Genomic DNA, 16,718 nt, shown 5'->3' on the forward strand with positions numbered 1-16,718 from the left:
ATTCCCTTCCTCAATCTCTATCTCCTACCCTTCCTCCGCTTCGGCGTTTGAGGCTCCTCTTCGTATCTTCTTCCTCCCTGTACGCTCCTGAAGGCCAGACCACGCGGTTGATGCGTAACAAGTGACTGGGTAACGCGTAATCCTCAGCGCTGTGTCGACAGGTAGGGTCCGGTAAGGTCCAAGCCCAGGAAGGTGTGATTGCCTGAGCTGTAACCTTCCCAAACTACCCATTGGACCCTCTGTCAGGAGTTCGAAAGGTGAGACCTGAGGTGTGAACGGTCACCTAATGCAGTTGTTTCCACCCTGAGGGGCCCAGCAGCTGTAAGAAGTGCTCCATTGGAGATGCTGGCAGTCATGGTAGATTTTCTCGCAATTACCCAATCACCATCTTAGTCTACATCTCCTAAACGTAAACGGAATTCTTTTGCTACAGTTGATCTGTTTATAATTCAGAAAAATGCTGATGCAGTTGCCGGACCTGTGAAATCCTGCTATCGCTTACGTAATGGCACTTTGCTTTTGGAGACGAATTGTGATTCTCAAGCCCAACAAATGCTTGCAGCTTCGCTTCTCCACGGCTATTCTGTTCGTGTGAGTGCTGAAATCTTCACCTAGTGTTATATACACTAGGCTGCTAGATGGTCTCACTGAGGGAGAAATCCACACTTACCTCTCTGATCAGGGTTTCACTGCAGTCCAGTGGATAATGAAAATGGTTGATTCAATCTTAGTGTCTACATACACTCTTTTTCTCACATTTGATGAGTAGTGTTTCCATCAAATATCAAAGTAGGCTATAAAGTCATCTTCGTCCGACCATGCATTCCAAACTCGATGAGCTGCTATCAGTGTCAATGTTACAACCACATTCAAATGTCCTGTCAAACCTCGGCCAAATGTGTTACTTGTGCTAGGGATGCTCACGAGGGTGAAATCTCACCTCCTCCACGCTGTATCAATTTCAATGGCGACCACGTAGCCTCATTCCGAGAATTCCTGGTGTATCTCGATGAACGAGCAATCCAGGAGATCCAGGTGAAGGAAAAAGTGACTTATCCTGTCGCTCGCAAGTTGTTGGCTACTGCCGGCCTGGGTGGCGGTGCGGTTCTAGGCGCTACAGTCTGGAACCGCGTGACCGCTACGGTCGCAGGTTCAAATCCTGCCTCGGGCATGGATGTGTGTGATGTCCTTAGGTTAGTTAGGTTTAGGTAGTTCTAATTTCTAGGTGACTGATGACCACAGCAGTTAAGTCCCATAGTGATCAGAGCCATTTGAACCATTTTTTTGTTGGCTACTTGAAAGCACTGCGTTTTACCTTCTGGCGCTTACAGTAATGTTCTTGCTACACACTGCTCCATGAAGGACACAGTCATGCAGACTTGTAACCTCAAATTCAGCACCACGGTTGTAAAATCGCCCAGTGTCAAAATTGAATCCCAATCTTCTTCCCCTCCGCTGTGCAACAAGCCACCACATCTTTGCCCCCGGTGGCGAAATCACCTGCTACACAACTAGCAGACCAGAAAGTACAGAAGGAATACTCCCATGAAGACTTTTTAAGTCCCTCCAGCCAATAAACATCTGAGTCTTCATGTGCCAACCGCAAAGGCTCCAAGAAATCAAACAAAGGCAAACGGTCTCCTGCTTTACTAACTCGGAGATCGTCTTCAATCGTGTCGCCGTGGGGTGCCCTCACTCGACCGCCGATGTGCGTCGCCAACCGTTTTCCTGCCCTAGAATCAGCAGGCCAACCCAGTGAGATTGTCGATGCCTCTGTAGATCTCGTGGAACAGGATCCTCCACCCTCTGCGCCCTGTAGCAGAGAGTCTTCGAAGGCTGGCAGTCGGCAGCTGCCGAGGTGAGAACCCTTCCTCCCCTTTCCCTGTCATGACTGTCGTCCAATGACACATTCGAGGCATTAGATATAACAAAGAAAAATTACAGCTGCTCTTGGAAACGCATCGCCCACGTGTTTTCTACCTGCAGGAAACAAAAGTACCTCTGCACTACCGCTTTGACCTATCGCATTTCCTTCCGGTCCATTTTGACCTTCCCCTATGACGGCGTTCCATCACATGGAGGAGTCATGCTGCTCGTATGGGAAAGCGTCCATGTCATACCATCTCACTGAACAACTGGCTGCAAGCTGCTGCAGTCCACATTTTCCTTCCTCGCTTCACCTTTTCTCTTTGTCTCCTATCTCACTTATGTGTAAACCCAGCTTGCAGCTTTCTGAGTTTGACTGGAATCTGTACTCCTCCTTGGCTACCTTCGCCGAACAACATTTCCCCATGTGATGACCAGGGAAAACACCTTACAAACATTAACCTTACCGCCGCAGAATGTTCCATTTCTCGAACTTCATCTTTACCGCGGTGTGTCCCGGTCCCTTGGTGGGCTCAGGCGTGCCGCGACGCTATTTGCGAATTGAGACGTGCTCTCCACGTTTTTTACCATCATCCCACATTAGCGAATTGTATTAGTTATAAACAGTTACATGCACAGCGTTGTCGCATTCTTCAGGATAGCAAAACGCTAACTGGATTTCAATTGGTAGTTCTTTTAATAGTTCCACTCCCTCTTCCATTGTGGAAGCCAACCTCCGGCAGCTCTCTGAGACAAAGGTCCGTTCCCCAACTTCCGGCCTGACCGCAGCAGATGATGGCATTGTGGACCCCATTGCTCTCTCCAAAACCTTATGGTGCTCTTCAGCGAGGATTTAGAGCTCTAACCACTATCACCCTGCCTTCCTCATTGGAAACGATTGGAGGAGACCTGGGTGATAGCCTTCTCATCTCAGAATAGTGAGTGCTACAATGCCACCTTTACTATGTGGGAGCTAGATCATGCTCTCATTTCGTCCCGATCTTCCACTCAGATGTTGCAGCAACTTTCGCTTGGGCAAGCACTTTCTTCTTCATACATACAATCGCATCTGGGCAGATAGTACGTTTACCAGATGCTGGCGTGAAGACTGTGTCATATCCATACCTACGAACACCTTCCTTCTAGTTACCACCCCATCACATCAGTTGTGTTTGCAAAGTGATGGAACGTATGATTCATGCACAGTGGTGGATCGAGTCTCGCAATTTAGTAACCACTCCACAACGTGGATTTCGAGCATTCAGTTCTGCATTTGACCATCTCGTCACTTTGTCAACTCACGTCGTGAACGGTTTTCTTCGGAAACACTAGACTGTGGCTGTGTTTTTTGATCTGGAGAAAGCCTACGCCATCTGCTTGAGGATTGGTATACTCCATACTGGCTAAATATGGGCTCTCCCTTGTCGGACATCTTTATCCAGGAAATAGGGTGCCTCAGGGCCTTAACCCGAGCGTCGTCCTCTTTGCTGTAGCCATTAACCCTTTTATGGCCTGTCTCCCACCAGGCATCTCCGGCTCCATTTTCGTCGACGATTTTGTTATCTATTGCAGTTCTCCACGCACTTTTCTCCTTGAGCAGCATCTTCAGCGATATCTCGGTTGTCTTTACTCGTGGAGCACCGACAATGGCTTTCGCTTTTCCATTGACAAAACCGTTTGTATGAATTTCTGGCAGTGCAATGGTTTTCTTCCACTGTCTTCACATCTCGGAACTGCTGCACATTCGTTCGTTGAAACTACGAAGTTCCTCGGGCTCATGATTGATAGGAAACTTTCTTGATACTTCACATGTCTTACCTGGCCGCCTGTTGTACGTGGTCCCTTAGTGTCTTAAGCAGTACTTCCTGAGGACCAGATTGGACAACCCTCATCCGTTTGTGCCGATCCCTTGTCCGTTCGAAGCTACACTATGGGTGTCTCGTTCAGGCATCTGCACATCCGTCCATCGTGTAGTGTCGGCAGACTTGCCAACACTACGCACACTAATTGAAAGAGGCGGCCAAGATGCACGCGCTAACTCACGAAGGATGGAGTGAGGTCTGAAACAGGATACGTAATGAATGCTATAAAGAAAAGTACGTAGCTGCGGAAATACTTAACTTTATTCCATCCTTGTGGTACATCGTTCTTGATGAGACATCTGGAGATTGTGGCGATACAAGTGAGACTCTTTAGATACAAGCTATCTAAGGCTAATGGCGCCTTGCTAGGTCGTAGCCAAGGACTTAGCTGAAGGCTATTCTAACTGTCTCTCGGCAAAGGAGAGAAAGACTTCGTCAGTGTAGTCGCTAGCAAAGTCGTCGTACAACTGGGGCGAGTGCTAGTCCGTCTCTCGAGACCTGCCGTGTGGTGGCGCTCGGTCTGCGATCACTGCCAGTGGCGACACGCGGGTCCGACATGTACTAATGGACCGCGGCCGATTTAAACTACCACCTAGCAAGTGTGGTGTCTGGCGGTGACACCACACATCTAACGCCATCTAAATACAATCCACCATCGTGGAATACGTTTGGCCACTGGCGCTTTTTACACTAGCCCGTTGAGGGTCTCTATAAAGAACCTGCCAAACTACCGCCGTCATACCAGCGTGATGTTCTACTCAGCAGATACTCATGCCACTTGTCTGCCGTACCTAGCCACCCATCCTATGCCTCCTTTTTCGATGACTCCGTTGACCGCCAGTATGTGGCGCTTCTCTGTTCTCTGTTACCTCATGGAGTTTGCTTTCAGCTATTGCTCCGGCAGCTTAATTTCACTTTCCCTGCCACTTTCCCGATGGGTGTGAACCCTTCACCACCTTGACTTCGTGGGGCGGCCCGCATTCACCTTGTACTTCATTCACTTCCTGAGGAAACTACTCCAGATTCGATCTATCGCTGTAAGTTTCTCGACCTTCACACGGGGCTTAGCGATAGTACGTTTGTATAAACTGATGGCTCTCGAACTGACTGTGGTGTCCGATGTGCCTTCGTTATTGGCATCGACTATGTTGGGTATCGGCTTCCGGAACATTTCTCAGTATTTACAGCAGAACTCTTCGCCATTTATAAGGCCACGCAGTACATTTGGCGACACAGGCTCCACAACTGTGCCATCTACTCCAATTATCTCAGTGGCATTCAGAGCCTGTGTTTACTTTACACAGTCCATCTCTAAGTGCAACAGGTCCAAGGAAGCTTTCACTTGCTCACTCCTGAGGGAGCTACTGTGATGTTTATGTGAATTTCTGGTCACGTTGGTCTGACGGGAAACGAGGCTGCTGACGCTGCTCACAAAGCTGCAGTCCTCCTACCTCGGCCCGCTAGTTCATCCATTCCTTGCGACGATCTTGGTGTTACCGTCTGTCAGCATGTGGTGTTACTTTGTCATAGCCTGTGGTCTTCTCTTCATGGTAACAATTTCCAGGGGATGTAGCTTTTCCCAGAGGCTTGACCGACCACCTCTCGGCGCGAGGAGATGAATTTGGCTAGGTTGCGTATTGGGCATTGTCGTTTTAGCCATCTCCGTTTGTTAAGTGTTGATGCCCCTTGCATATTTACCGTCTGAGTTACCGGCTATTTTGGCGAACGACACCCTGGCCGTTGCCCATGTTTTACTCTTTATTCGCCATAGCAGTATGGCCAAGGGCATTTGATCTTTATTTCGGAACCTGCGTTATCTCTACGGCATATTTTGTGGATCTTTCTTCAAGTGGAAGTTATTGTTGTTAGATCTGTTTCCTCCCATCGAATGGACTTAACGTGCAGTCGATTTTAACTCCTTTTCGTATGAGTGTTCTAAGGTTCTGACATGGACGCGTATGCCGATAGTTGTTTTGGCGCCTTGAAAGCAAAACAAAACAAAACCTATATATCCTGCTCCTCCTGCTTCCCTCCCTCATAACGTTAACCAGTACTCACTATCTCGTTACCCCTCAATCTCACGCCCCTCAAATCTTTGCTGAATTCCTTAACACATCTTCACACACACGCGCGCGCACACACACACACACGCACACACACACATGAATACGAAAGTGTATTTAAATCTTTAAACTACACATTCATAAGGTTAGTAGTACAACATACAGGCCCTTTCTTCCTTGAGGATAAACATCTCAGCGGTATACTGCCACGGTCGAAACATTCCTCGCACCTGAAACGAAACAGTTTCCTGCAAAAGAGATTGGTTTCAGCAGAATGATGCTACGGCTCATTGGGCTCAAATTTCTAGGGCAGCAGTGGGCAGAGTGTTTGGTTACATGGGGAGATTCTGTGCCCTACCGTATTTCCCGACTTATCGATCTGAGATTAGTTCCTTTCAGGATTCCTGAAACAGAGCATTTATGCTAGACGTATACAATGACTGAACTGTAAGACACCATTAGTTCAGATATCAGAAAAATTCCTATGCTGATGCCTGAACGTGCCATGAACGATTTACATCGCAGATTGGCTAAGAGACAACGTAACAATGGTGATCATCTGCAAGACATCATTTTCAAAACTTGAACAGTGTACCTACCGAAGGGTTTCCTTGTTGTGATTGAAAATGTTTTACAGTACAATTCTCAGTTTGTTTCGATTTATCCAAATTGACCCGCTTTTCTGCCAGGCCCTTTATTTCTATGAAGACAACTTTCGTGAAGTTTTTCAAAACTGGAGTGACGTACAAACATGCAGATGAAGCAAAAGAAAAGTGTGTTATTAAAAGCCGAACAGTTGCAAAGGGTAAAACTACAATAACTTTTTTCGATTTCAACCTCTGCAAACGATGAGGGAAAACCTATCTACTTTCCTTTGGATCGTAACTGGATGGGGATTCTATGTTATTTCTTAATCGAGTGTTAATCCCATGTATTTTGTTTTTAAGTGACGTGGTGGGAGAACCATGGAAATTTAGATATATATCGTCGATGTGGGTAGCTAAGATAGATTTTTCTTATAACTATTGCTGAAATCTTGCAAGATTCTTGATGAGATACCTTGCTTACTTCGCGTGTGATGTTGTTGAGGTGGACTAAATGGATCGTTGGGATGAATGGGAGATAGAACGGACAGCTAGGAAACCAGTGTCGTCAGTGTATTGGAGTAGGTGATTCAATTGTATTTGTATATCAGTTTTTGTAGGATATGGACTGGAGACGGAGCAAATACATGCGGCACTCCTGTGGTTGAATGTAATGTACAAGATTTGCTGCAGGTGTAAAATAGAATGGACAGTTAATTAGAAACGATTCAATGAAGCACATGTAGATGACAATATGTGAATATCAGTGTAGTCTGAACAGGTACATGATAGTGGGCTTTTTTAAAGTTTAAGGAAAGGCAAATGGAGGGTCAGTGCTATTTACATCGTTGATACAGAAGGTGCAAGATTTGGCCGTCTACAGAGAAGTCAGTACAGAAGCCAAACTGACTGACAGGGTTAGGATTATTAGCTGTATTTCTAAAGTAGTCAAGTAGGTGAAGAATGTTAGTGTGGATTAAATAGTCTGTTAATACAGTGTGATGCATACACTCGTTAGTATGAGTGCCACTATAGTGGTGTTTTCCAAATCACTAGTCAATGGGTGTATTCGCTGCTTGAAGCAGTTAAACGTTGGGTGCACACACAGTAGACCAAAGCAGTGATGTGTATACATTATCTGGTATCCTTTTATCTATGAAGAATTATTTCTGAATCCCATATTGCTGTAATGAGTACCAAGACAAATGTATGATTAACATTTCTTGAGACGAGTCGTTAACACAGCCGTTTATCCCACAGGTGTATGTAACTATATGCATAACATAACTGTCATGAAATGACACATTATGGCACATTATAGGGGCTGCATCTGTAGGGGATCAGTGAGAGAGCAAATGAGGCATTTGCTTACATCATCAGCATTCCTGGAATCACTGACATCATAACATCCTCTAACTGCACCAAGACTATGACACCACCATTTCATTGCTGTGTGAAAGCCACTATCACCCCTCAGCTCCAGCCCCCTTTCCCACACCTGGCTTCCACCATGTCCCCAAGCCCCATGGCCCCAACACCCTTCCTCTCCCCACTCCAACAAACCTGTACCCCCATGCTCCTGCGCATTTCAGGAGCACTCGAATTAGTTTTCATGTGGTCCTGTTTAGACAGTTTACCATGATTTGTGGTTCGTAACATAAACAGAGCAATGGCGTTGTGTATATGCATCGACGTCATCATGCTCTCAGGCAATTGTCCTGGGGACCCTGAAGCTTGAAGATTTTGCTCTTCTTTTCCGCCATAACGACTTTCCCAATGGTAAACTAAATTAATTTCGTGGTGTTTCCTAACATTCTCAACGGTTTTGCAGAAAACTAACGTATTCACTGATTTATAGGAATTCTTTTCAAAATCATACGTCACAAGAATTCTCTTTTTGGTATTAACTTCAATGTGCTCTCTCAGCCAGGGACACTGGTTGAAGGAAACGCCACAGGTGATTCTACCAGGTCGCATTCCCAATTTGAAACATTGCTATAGGTCCTTATAGTGTGGAATGTATCTCTGTTTAACCCCAGCGCTGTCATCAGCGGAGGGGGGGGGGGTGGAACTATATAGTCTACATCTACATTTATGCTCCGCAAGCCACCCAACGGTGTGTGGTGGAGGGCACTTTACGTGCCACTGTCATTACCTCCCTTTTCTGTTCCAGTCGCGTATGGTTCGCGGGAAGAACGACTGTCTGAAAGCCTCCGTGCGCGCTCGAATCTCTCTAATTTTACATTCGTGATCTCCTCGGGAGGTATAAGTAGGGGGAAGCAATATATTCGATACCTCATCCAGAAACGCACCCTCTCGAAATCTGGACAGCAAGCTACACCGCGATGCAGAGCGCCTCTCTTGCAGAGTCTGGCACTTGAGTTTGCAAAACACATCCGTAACGCTATCACGGTTACCAAATAACCCTGTGACGAAACGCGCCGCTCTTCTTTGGATCTTCTCTATATCCTCCGTCAACCCGATCTGGTACGGACCCCACACTGTTGAGCAATACTCAAGTATAGGTCGAACGAGTGTTTTGTAAGCCACCTCCTTTGTTGATGGACTACGTTTTCTAAAGACTCTCCCAAGGAATCTCAACCTGGTACCCGCCTTACCAACAATTAATTTTATATGATCATTCCACTTCAAATCGTTCCGCACGCATACTCCCAGATATTTTACAGAAGTAACTGCTACCAGTGTTTGTTCCGCTATCATATAATCATACAATAAAGGATCCTTCTTTCTATGTATTCGCAATACATTACATTTGTCTATGTTAAGGGTCAGTTGCCACTCCCTGCACCAAGTGCCTATCCGCTGCAGATCTTCCTGCATTTCGCTACAATTTTCTAATGCTGCAACTTCTCTGTATACTACAGCATCATCCGCGAAAAGCCGCATGGAACTTCCGACACTATCTACTAGGTCATTTATATATATTGTGAAAAGCAATGGTCCCATAACACTCCCCTGTGGCACGCCCGAGGTTACTTTAACGTCTGTAGACGTCTCTCCATTGATAACAACATGCTGTGTTCTGTTTGCTAAAAACTCTTCAATCCAGCCACACAGCTGGTCTGATATTCCGTAGGCTCTTACTTTGTTTATCAGGCGACAGTGCGGAACTGTATCGAACGCCTTCCGGAAGTCAAGGAAAATAGCATCTACCTGGGAGCCTGTATCTAATATTTTCTGGGTCTCATGAACAAATAAAGCGAGTTGGGTCTCACACGATCGCTGTTTCCGGAATCCATGTTGATTCCTTCAGAGTAGATTTTGGGTTTCCAAAAACGACATAATACTTGAGCAAAAAACATGTTCTAAAATTCTACAACAGATCGACGTCAGAGATATAGGTCTATAGTTTTGCGCAACTGCTCGACGACCTTTCTTGAAGACTGGGACTACCTGTGCTCTTTTCCAATCATTTGGAACCTTCCGTTCCTCTAGAGACTTGCGGTACACGGCTGTCAGAAGGGGGGCAAGTTCTTTCGCGTACTCTGTGTAGAAACGAATTGGTATCCCGTCAGGTCCAGTGGACTTCCCTCTGTTGAGTGATTCCAGTTGCTTTTCTATTCCTTCGACACTTATTTCGATGTCAGCCATTTTTTCGATTGTGCGAGGATTTAGAGAAGGAACTGCAGTGCGGTCTTCCTCTGTGGAACAGCTTTGGAAAAAGGTGTTTAGTATTTCAGCTTTACGCGTGTCATCCTCTGTTTCAATGCCATCATCATCCCGGAGTGTCTGGACATGCTGTTTCGAGCCACTTACTGATTTAACGTAAGACCAGAACTTCTTAGGATTTTCTGTTAAGTTGGTACATAGAATTTTACTTTCGAATTCACTGAACGCTTCACGCATAGCCCTCCCTACGCTAACTTTGATATCGTTTAGGTTCTGTTTGTCTGAGAGGTTTTGGCTGCGTTTAAACTTGGAGTGAAGCTCTCTTTGCTTTCGCAGTAGCTTCCTAACTTTGTTGTTGAACCACCGTGGGTTTTTCCCGTCCCTCACAGTTTTACTCGGCACGTACCTGTCTAAAACGCATTTTACAATTGCCTTAAACTTTTTCCATAAACACTCAACATTGTCAGTGTCGGAACAGAAATTTTCGTTTTGATCTGTTAGGCAGTCTGAAATCTGCCTTCTATTACTCTTGCTAAACAGATAAACCTTCCTCCCTTTTTTTATATTCCTATTAACTTCCATATTCAGCGATGCTGCAACGGCCTTATGATCACTGATTCCCTGTTCTGCACTTACAGAGTCGAAAAGTTCGGGTCTGTTTGTTATCAGTACGTCCAAGATGTTATATCCACGAGTCGGTTCTCTGTTTAATTGCTCGAGGTAATTTTCGGATAGTGCACTCAGTATAATGTCACTCGACGCTCTGTCCCTACCACCCGTCCTGAACATCTGAGTGTCCCAGTCTATACCTGGTAAATTGAAATCTCCACCTAAGACTATAATATGCTGAGAAAATTTATGTGCAATGTATTCCAAATTTTCACTCAGTTGTTCTGCAACTAATCCTGCTGAGTCGGGAGGCCGGTAAAAGGAGCCAATTATTAACCTAGCTCGGTTGTTGAGTGCAACCTCCACCCATAATATTTCACAGGAACTATCCACTTCTACTACACTACAGGATAAACTACTACTAACAGCGACAAACATGCCACCACCGGTTGCATGCAATCTATTCTTTCTAAACACCGTCTGTGCCTTTGTAAAAATTTCGGCTGAATTTATCTCTGGCTTCAGCCAGCTTTCTGTACCTATAACGATTTCAGCTTCGGTGCTTTCTATCAGCGCTTGAAGTTCCGGTACTTTACCAATGCAGCTTCGACACTTTACAATTACAATACCGATTGCTGCTTGGTCCCCGCATGTCCTGACTTTGCCCCGCACCCTTTGAGGCTGTTGCCCTTTCTGTACTTGCCCGAGGCCATCTAACCTAAAAAACCGCCCAGTCCACGCCACACAACCCCTGCTACCCGTGTAGCCGCTTGCTGCGTGTAGTGGACTCCTGACCTATCCAGCGGAACCCGAAACCCGACCACCCTATGGCGCAAGTCGAAGAATCTGCTGCCCACACGGTCGCAGAACCGTCTCAGCCTCTGATTCAGACCCTCCACTCGGCTCTGTACCAAAGGTCCGCACTCAGTCCTGTCGACGATGCTGCAGATGGTGAGCTCTGCTTTCATCCCGCTAGCGAGACTGGCAGTCTTCACCAAATCAGGTAGCCGACGGAAGCCAGAGAGGATTTCCTCCGATCCATAGCGACACACATCATTGGTGCCGACATGGGCGACCACCTGCAGATGGGTGCACCCTGCACCCTTCATGGCATCCGGAAGGACCCTTTCCACATCTGGAATGACTCCCCTCGGTATGCACACGGAGTGCACATTGGTTTTCTTCCCCTCTCTTGCTGCCATATCCCTAAGGGGCCCCATTACGCGCCTGACGTTGGAGCTCCCAACTACCAGTAAGCCCACCCTCTGCGACTGCCCGGATCTTGCAGACTGAGGGGCAACTTCTGGAACAGGACAAGCAGCCATCTCCGGCCGAACATCAGTATCAGCCGGAGACAGAGCCTGAAACCGGTTCGTCAGACAAACTGGAGAGGCCTTCCGTTCAGCCCTCCGGAATGTCTTTCGCCCCCTGCCACACCTCGAAATGACCTCCCACTCTACCACAGGTGAGGGATCAGCCTCAATGTGGGCAGTATCCCGGGCAGCCACAGTCGTAGTCCGATCGGGGGATGCGTGGGACGAGCTGACTGTCCCCAACAAACCCCCATCCGGACCCCCACAGTGATGCCCATTGGCTGTGTGACCCAAGCCAACACTGCCTGAAGTTGGGAGCGAAGGGATGCCAACTCAGCCTGCATCCGAACACAGCAGTTGCAGTCCCTATCCATGCTAAAAACTGTTGTGCAAAGAACGTCTGAACTAATCTACAGAGAGCACAAACAAATCGACACAAAATTTAAACGGTTATTAAAATACAAGATTGCCTAGTAAATGCAGTAATGCTGCTACTTGCGCACTGCTGACACACTGCTTGGCGGCGGAAGGAGACTACGCGATTTTACACTATTCAGGTACTAAAACGCGATGCTACAACTCTCTAATACTATTATACGCCCGATATTTATGAATTTAGACAATGCAAGTACCAAAAACACGCAAAGAATTTAAGAATTAAACTATGTAACAAATGAGTGAATTAGGAGTATACGACTTTCTGCTGGCAGCTGCTTATCCAATGGCGGCAGGGAGCACACTGGCTGTGACCAACCGACACTGGCCGTTCAAAACAAAAACAGAAGACAGACGACTACGCGAATTTACACTATTCAGGTACTAAAACGTGATGCTACAACTCTCAAATACTATAATACGCCCGAAATTTATGAATTTAAACAATGCAAGTACCAAAAAGACGCAAAGAAATTAAGAATTAAACTATGTAACAAATGAGTGAGCTAGGAGTATACGACTTGCTGCTACAGCTGCTTATCCAACTGCGGCAGGGAGCACACTGGGATAATTTAGGTTAAGTAGTGTGTAAGCTGAGGGACTGATCACCTTAGCAGTGAAGTCCCATAAGATTTCTCACACATTTCAACATTTTTTGTACAGTTTAACATATCCATCTAAATCTGATAATTTAAGCTCCTGCCAAGCATTCACCACATGCTTATACTCCGCATCCGTTATGGCAGTGCCTGTGAGTTTGCTGGTGAATGTAGTTATATCGAAGAATGTGGTTTCATGGAGTCGAATCCAGTCAGTTGCGTGAATGGACCCCCTTCTTTGTCACAAGCTGAAAATTAGCATCATTGGGAAACTTAGCTCCGGTGATAAGCACATCCTCCTGATGCATTTTCTCGGTAAGTTGCAGAAGAGGAATGGCACGAATCGTGGAGTCCAGGAAGTGAAGTGCTCTTCCTGATGTGATTCGCTTGGAGAACGAAATGCAGTTTTCTACATTGTCAGGTACGATGATGACCTTACAATTCTTCAACCTGACATAATCCAACTGCTGCACAAGAAAGTGAGCGTCATACTCACTCAAATTATGAAAGACGACAGGTTTGTGTCCTGGTAGTTGGTATTTCAAGCTGTATACGTTGTGAGCTACACGGTGGAATGTCTCAGTTTGATGACAGTGCTCTCTATATGAAGATGTCGCTTTTCTATTCAACAGCACACCCCATAAATATGACATTCATCTGTTGCAAGCTGTCGTTTGCTTTAATCATCAATATATTACCAAGTGATGCTAAATTTTATTATATTTAGATAAATAAAAGTATTATCTTCTCAATAACTTTCAAATCGTCAGCTACAGCCGTAATTTTTATATATGAAATTAGTGAATTTACTAATGGCACTTTCGTTGCCAATGTCTGTGCTCACTTTCAGAACTTAATTTAATAATCAAATTAACTAATTTAATGCAGCTAAATTTTGAATTGCTGGTGTATCCATGTATCACCACAATAAAATAAAAACAGTGAATAGTTGAGGGAGTATGAATGAATACAGTGGCATATTTAAGTTTACAAAAATAACGAGAAGTTTTTATTAATCCTACTATACTTGTAACGAACTGATAAATCATTTAAAAAAATGATAAACACAAATTAGAAAAAGGATGGTGCTTGATTGGCAAAGCAACTATACAAATTCTCCACAGAATTAATCCCTTTTCAATACAGTCTGACTCTGTTTTCATGGATCCACTGTGAGGCCCAGTTGTATTCAGATTGAATGAACTACAACCAAGTATACAACAAACTATGGTTCAACAGAAAACAGGGAGCTGTGAATATCATTTAAGAGTGCTACGCTGGTGCAGCAATGCTCCATCACTTCAGCTTGATTCAGGCAGCAGCAGAAAACGGCACGCTGTGGGCAAGGAGCGGCGTGCTGCGGCAGCTGTAACGCTCTGATGCGTCTACGAAAACTGTCAAACCACACGGACTGGCGTTCTGATTATTACAACACGGGAAACTTTCATATCGGACCCTGAAATCCCAGCAGATTTCAGTTTGAGGTGCACCCATTCGCTGGTCTGGCCAAACCAATTTGACTCACAGGTACGACAGTGGTTACTGTAACTGTCAAACGTCAGTCGCCCGACTGAGGTTGAATAAATTCATCCTCGTGACATACAATATGTCCAAGATGATATGCAGTTCCACGGTCGGTACAGTTGGAAGCTGCTACTGGCCCTTAGCCCACCACAAGTTTCAGACCACAAGTTTCATCCACTAGGGGAAGAACTCAGTTTCTCCACCAAGGGAGGACCAGAAGACGAAGAAAGCGACACTTTCCAACTAGCCTCGGTATGACAGAAAAAAGGTCTCCACGTTGTACAAACCAATCGAATTATCCTCTACTCACTGAATCTCCCCTCTTGATTGTTCTGTTGGCCTGGTAACCAATCCAGACACAGCACCGGGATTCCCGCACTGAGGGAGCAAAGCTTTGCGTTCGATATTCTAAGAGTAGCCAATCAGTGACTCAAAATCTTTCTTGTCCGAAAAAAGAAGATTTTAGACTAGGGAGGCATAGCCATGTTTCGGTAAAAAACGTCTACCTAGATGGGACCACAGTCCCTCATTTACAGTCTCATTTACTGTCTACAAATTCCATTGATATTACTGACTGTAGAGGCCAGTCATATGACAACGCAAGCAATATGTGAGGAACCTACGCCAGCCGAAGTGGCCGAGCGGTTCTAGGAGCTACAGTCCGGACCGCTACGGTCGCAGGTTCGAATCCTGCCTCGGGCATGGATGTGTGTGATGTCCTTAGGTTAGTTAGGTTTAAGTAGTTCTAAGCTCTAGGAGACCGATGACCTCAGAAGTTAAGTCCCATAGTGCTCAGAACCATTTGAACCACTTTTTTCAGGAACCTACACTGGTTTGCAGGCACGCATTAAAGAACGAAATCCGAAAGTGCATTATGTGCCTTGTGCAGCAGTCAACGCTCGTTTTCGGCTCTTAAAAGGCTGAAATCGTAGCTACGTTTTGCGTTGTCTGAGGAGAGATTGAACGCTTTGTCAATTCTTCACATCGAAGCCAACCTCGTAACTGATAACCGTCTGAACTATGAAAATATGATCAGCGTGTTTTCTGCCGTCAAAGCCAGACGCAAACTTTGATCACTGGTGAGTTTGCTTATTAATTCATATTAGTTTTAAAAATTTAAGATTATAATGTGATTTTTATTTTTTAGAGCACATTCACTGGATTTACAAACTACGTATTAGCTGCTTATTTTACATTTTCCGATGGCAAAACGCTGAACTAAACCTCGTTTACGTGCAGACGTGACCGAAGGCGCCCGACAATACTAAACAATACCTGAAAGACCCAGGTCGCTCAGCGCTGTACAGTCAAGTCATAATGATACTGTAGTATATTACAGCTGATTCGTATTCTCTGCGTCTGCTGAAATATATAGTTATCGAAAAAATATACTTTATCGGAGGGTACTCTCAGATGAAAAAGAGTTGATAAAGTAGTTCAGTTCTCTCGATAAATACGTAAAAGCTTTGCTAATACCGTTAGAAGGAGCTATGGTGAGAGCAGTAGCTGGGGTACAAAACTGTTCAGCTCTTACATGGATTAAAGGTATTGTGAATATGTGTTATGCCGCATCTGCGTTATCATTTAATGTTCGTTTACGTCGTTGGGCTATTAACTATTAGATTGTAAAACAAATTTGATTTTTCCACTCTAGTCTACAAAATTATGTAATAACAAATCTAGTTCTGCGTTTGTTCGTCTGTATTTAGTTATTAGTTCGTGCACCGAAATCTCTATTTCATTTTCATTTCTTACGCTTTCCTATACATTCATGTATTAATACCGAACGTGTTTTTTATCTGCTACACATTCAAGTTATTAGATCGTAAAACAACAGTTTAATTTTAATTTTGAACGCATCTCTTTAAAAGTAAGTATTAATTTCTAATGTCTGACACATCCGCTTCAATTTTTAGATCGTAACACAACTTTTTTTACTTTCCTTTTCAACGGTTTCGTCTAAAAGGACATATTAAAAGTTAATGTATAACAAAAATCCGTTGTCTCCTAACGCTCTGCTGAATTTTTAGGCCATAAAAGAAAAGTTATTTTCCTTGTGATCGTTTCTGTTATCTTTAGATAGAAGCGTGTGTTAACATATTGAAGTTTTAAGTTGCTTTTATCCGATCCGTACACCAAGTACAGCTCAGGAACCATATTACATTTTGATTGCGTGCGACTAGACCGCTGACACGTCCTAAAGAACAGCGAATAGCAGAGTACGGAAACAGCT

Source organism: Schistocerca nitens, chromosome 3 (assembly GCF_023898315.1).
Source record: "Schistocerca nitens isolate TAMUIC-IGC-003100 chromosome 3, iqSchNite1.1, whole genome shotgun sequence".
Lineage (NCBI taxonomy): Eukaryota > Metazoa > Arthropoda > Insecta > Orthoptera > Acrididae > Schistocerca > Schistocerca nitens.